Source organism: Lathamus discolor, chromosome 5, assembly GCF_037157495.1.
Source record: "Lathamus discolor isolate bLatDis1 chromosome 5, bLatDis1.hap1, whole genome shotgun sequence".
NCBI classification, from domain to species: domain Eukaryota; kingdom Metazoa; phylum Chordata; class Aves; order Psittaciformes; family Psittacidae; genus Lathamus; species Lathamus discolor.
Genome location: NC_088888.1, coordinates 22,258,209 through 22,263,425, shown reverse-complemented (window position 1 = coordinate 22,263,425; position 5,217 = coordinate 22,258,209). Strand labels below are relative to the sequence as shown.

Below are 5,217 nucleotides of genomic sequence, written 5' to 3'. Positions count from 1 at the left end.
CTCCTTGTCTACAGTAACAGCAGGCACCTGTGATTCCTTCTCCAAAGACATTTATACATCGAGGTCAGTTGAATACTGCATTATGAAAGCATAAGCTGCAGTGGACATCATTTAGAATCCGTTATTTTTTTGCCCATCATGACAAAGTAGAAACGGCAATTCCTTACTTTATAGACATTCTCTTAAAGTAGCAGTTGCCCCAAACATCTGTCAAGTTTTTATATCCCAGGAGAACAGATGCAGCCAAAAGAATGTTCATTCTAAAATGACTACTCTGAACTTCACAAGCAGGCGGAGGTAGCTCCCAATTTAATTAAACATACACACAGCAGCTCCCAGTTTAATTAAGGATACACAGCACCACTTAGTGGTGAAAGCAGTCACCACTGACATGGATGACAAGTACCACCAGCTTTTTTCTTCACTCCCCCCAAAACATGAACCAAGTCTGCTCTGTCTCTCCTCACTAGCCAAATACTATTACAGTGTCTTTACTACAAGAAAGTGTATCTACCAAGCAAAAGATGTCCAAGAGGGCTGAACCTCAAGGCCAGTAGAGTGAAAGGCTGCTGAGTCTCAAACAGATGCATCCACTTTGAAGAGCTTTTCAGCATTCTCCAGCACTGTACCAGTTTCTGGTGACACAGCCTCAAGCAGCTTAGTACATGCCTGTACTCCAAAGAACAGCAATCTGTTGGCTAACACCTTGTGTTTTACATAGGCTTGGGTCTTAAACAAATGCAAGAGATGTAGAAAATCTGAACACCGATTTTCCACTCCATCAACCAGTTACAAAAACTAACTTGCGCACTTAAGTAACAAAACACAGTAACTAATAAAAAGAAAGCCTTTTAATCGGGACAGATTAGTGCATCTTTACAAAAAAGTAATGATTTCAACTTATGAAGTCAGTATCATCATTAGCAGTGCACCTTTCCTGAAAAGGAAATCCCTGTCTGTTATCAAATATCAACTGCAAGAGTGCATAAACAAAATAAATAACCAACAAACACACCCGTATCCCAAAAGCTCTATTTATATTATATTCGATATATATATATATATGTCTTCATAGATGACAACTGTATCGATTTATACGTCGGGTCCTTCTCCTCCAGGAACCAGCTATAAAAGAATAAGACAATTGCATGTTAGTGCCATAGACTGAAGTTTTACAAAGTCATATGTGACAGTTCTTGCTTCAGAAGATTTTAGCAGATGGCGACTTCATGGTAGACCACAAAAGTGGTGTTTAGATTTTAAATTACCTTCTTCTGGCAACAGAAGTCAGTTACTACCAGAGAAGCACATGCCATAAAGAATTTCTAAAATACAAGGAAAGTTTAACAAGACACAAAGGAGTTCCTAGATAAGAAACGTTTTGTGTTTTGTCTTTGTTATTCACCTCAAGGAGATTTTTTTTTGTCTAGAAACACTACAGCTTGTTTTCAGAAAGACATAGAACATGCTCCCTTTCACGTAGGATTTCTCCAATTGATCATTCTTCTGCAGACCATCGCTACACTGGGAAGTTGGTTTCCCCTTTCTGACCTCTCTTGCTAAGCACAGCCCAAAAACTAATAGAGCCTGAACCCTTCTACAGGCAGCAGGGTAAGTCAGCACAGCATTTTCCTGTGAAGAAAGTACCTTCTTTAAGTAAAGAACTGAACATCAGAAAAAGAAATGCAAAAGGAAAAATATGACTAAGGGGAAAATGAAGAGGATAATTTCTTTCGCTGACACATTCTTAATAGTTAGCTGACCACTTCTAAAGACAAAGAGCTCTGCTGCTTTTGGGACCAAAGTAAGAAAAAGTCTAAAGCATAGTTTTCCTGATGTGGGAAGATGTACCCCCAAAAGAGACACGAGATCTAATACAGAAACATATCCACGTCTTGCTGAACATCTACACTCTAAGAATCCCCCGCTTCTGTTTTGACGGCAGCATCCCACCAGCTGAACTGGATGGTAGTAGTTTTAGCCCATACAAGAAGTCAGAACACGCACTGTTCTTCAAGGATGCAGAACAATAACCAAAGCAGGAAAAGGCTTAGAAATGAAGTCAAGGTGGCAGTTGCCGAGACACACAGTGAGGAGGTGCAAGGCAGGTAGGACAGCAAAATGGAGATTATTCCTCATTCACACAGAGCCAACTTGAGTCTAAGTCAGTCTTCCTCTTCTCTCCCCACAAAATTAGGAATGCCCTTATGTAGGAATTCCAGACTTCAGTGCAGACAAGCAAAAAACTCTGGGTCTGCTTCTGTAGTATTTAGGAAGTTGCAGAATCCAGCTTAAGGATGCATAATCATAGTATCTAATTGTTTCAGTACTGATCGACATACATCAGCACATGATAAACAAAACCTGTAGTGCTTTCCATCTGGCATCACCCAACAGGCCTCCAGGTATTTTTTCAGAGCACATAAAGGTACATACAGCTCTTTGAGCATCAGGTGGACAATCACCAAATGACTCAACAAGCTTGTAAGCATCCAAAGTGCTGCAAACACATTTATATATACAATAATGGATAAAATCTATTCCACCTACATACTCAGGCAGGCAAACACTCACAGGAGTTTAAAGCCACTGTAACAGATTAACAAAATCTGGTCTAGTTTTGTGATTCTTCTGCCCTCAGGTGCAATCTCGCTGAAGCAGCATTAGAAAAAGAACATGAGAACATGTAACCAGGGACAATGATTCAAGCTTTGATTACAGAACTGACAAACATCTCTGCATTAAGATGACAATTGCTGGAACTAACAAAGACATCAGCCACACTGCAGTGTAACTGACCACCTGCATAAAGAAAGCTACCTGGCAACCATAAAGTTCCATTGTACTTTTCTGCTCAGTACATAAAGGCACGGATTCACCCTGTAAATCTTGGCAATTTCTTGAATAGCACCTACACTCAAAATAGGTTTCAAATACAAACACGGCACAGCAAAGTAATAAATACTCATCTCTGAGTCTGCAGCTTTTAAAATCTTTGCTTAGACCTTAAGGAAATGTAAAGGCAAACAAACTACTGGGAAGTTCTACACAAAACCCAGGCAAAATTAAGGCTAAAAAAAGGAACCTGATTACAAGCATATATCATGCAACACCTACTCTACGACACGGCTGTCCTGAATAGATCACCACCTACAGTTTAACTCCAAGATATAAACTACTCAGCTGGCAAGTATTCAAAAAATGTAAACCCGCTTTGCTTCTAGATTTTATACAATATTTTTCCCTCAGGAAACCAAATAGAAATAATGCTTACAATTCTGTAACATCTTCTAACACCATATCTAAATACCCGGATTCAAAGAAAATAAGGCCCAGAGTCTTAAAATCAAAACAAAGTTATTTTCATTTTTACTGAACTGTGATTCTATCTGTAAAACAAAAATACCAGAGTCATACAAGCGACCCATACGAAAAGTTTCTATCCAGTGAACTCAAACCTCTCCTCTCAAATACAATAAATCAATTGAGCTGAAGCATAAAACATTCCCATCAAAGGATACTGACAAAGTCATCAAATCCTAGAAGCGTTACAACTTCTTTGTCACTCTTCATCACAATACGAATGCAGGAGCCTATGCGCTTATCCACAAGCTCTGTAAATAAAAAAAACAAACAATAAAGTTGAAAGGTACAAGAGACTGTTTCATAGAACAGCGCATTCTTTTGAACAAAACGCCTGACATTGTGTGCAGTGGAAATGTATTTTTAAAGGTGCACCTGTACTGCTAGCACACGACCACGTTTCCGAGGCTGGAACTCTGCAGGAAGACGTTCCCTTCAGTGAGAACGCTTTAATGTCATTGAATCATAGCTTGGGTTGTAAGGGCTCTTAAAGCTCCCCCGGCTCCAACCCCCTGCCACGGGCAAGGACACCTTCCACTAAACCAGCCCCGTCCAGCCTGGCCTCAAGCACTGCCAGGGTGCGCAGTTCATTACCGCACGCCGGCCGAGCACCAGCACTCGCCCCAGCCGCTCTCTGCTCCGCACCCACAGACACCCACCGGGACCCTCGTTTACTGCAGGCGCCTCCCGGCCTCGTCCACCCCATTCAAGCTTCCCGCCAAGCGGCAGCGCCGCTCACACCAACCACAAGTGCCCGCAAATACGCTCTCCCTCTTCTCCCTCCCGTCCCGTCCCGTCCCGTTCCATGCCATCCCTCCCGTCCCGTCCCGTCCCGCTGCAGACCGGAATCACCGCCAAACACCGAGGGACAGCAGCTGAGACGGATCCCTGGTCGCGGTGGCCGCCATGTTGCACCCAGGCCTGACCAATCGCTGCCACCTCCCGCTTCAGATGGGACGGGCGGTGCGGCAGACCCGATGAGCGGATCGCAGAGCAGTCGCTCCGCCGTTTTCCCCTGAGTAAATACAGTAACCCACCCTTCAGATAGCTCTTCTTTTCGCGGGGAGTGGCAGGTAGAAGGGCTTTAATCGCTGTACGCCACAGCTATCTTTCTTTCCCCACCCAGATTTGCTCATTAATTCACAAGTGGGCTGCAGCAAGAAGGATTCTTGGAAGTCCTTTTGCATATAGACATGGCTTGGAGCAAAAATCACTGGCTGTTCTAACACAGTTGGCTTGCTTCATACTGCAGCACTGAGCAACCTGCTCTAGTGGAAGGTGCCCCTGCCCATGGCAGGGGATTGGAACTGGGTGACCTTCAAGGTCCCTTCGAGCCCAAACCAGTCTATAGTCAGATAAAGCTCTTATTTCAACATCTAGAGTCATTGCACATTTTGTGACGGGCTGCTTCTGGAAGAATCAAGCCCAAATAAATTCCATCCTCTGCCTTAGAGGGCATGAACCTTTGGAGGACGTAGAGCTGCTGGCTGCAGGGGGGCTAGCTCAGTTCTTGTGTGGCTAGTTCCCAGGTAACTCTGAACGTTCACAAAGTCAAATCCAACCTCTGGCATCAGCAGATGCCACATGGCTCCACACAGGATCACTTCACGGACCAGAGCAATGTGAGGACAGACTTGCCTCATAACGAGAGTGCAAGGCTGTGCCTCTCCCTGGAGCAAAGCGTGTAGAAAGTGCTAGCTGGGGTAGTTGTAATGACAACGTAAGTTGGCACAGTCAGAGTGTGGGGACAGGCACAGAACCACAGGAGAAATGCAAAGAGTAAGCTTAATTTCTTTTATCTCACCAAACAGAGGATCTCCTAGCAGAAGCCGGGCAGAGGCACAGGCATCATGG

At 43.8% G+C, this 5,217-nt stretch overlaps 1 long non-coding RNA gene across 2 annotated transcripts; it reads right to left on the bottom strand.

Moving 5' to 3' along the window:
- Window positions 1-833: 833 nt before the first annotated feature.
- LOC136014897 (uncharacterized) lies at window positions 834-4,510 on the bottom strand. 2 transcript variants are annotated; one of them, XR_010612919.1, is made up of 3 exons: window positions 4,207-4,510; window positions 3,275-3,614; window positions 834-1,125 (listed from the first exon to the last, which is right to left on the bottom strand). It is a non-coding gene; the product is annotated as an uncharacterized LOC136014897 (long non-coding RNA). The 2 variants fall into 2 exon arrangements; XR_010612918.1 differs by lacking the exon at window positions 834-1,125 and adding an exon at window positions 2,632-2,652.
- Between the last annotated feature and the right edge of the window lie 707 nt (window positions 4,511-5,217).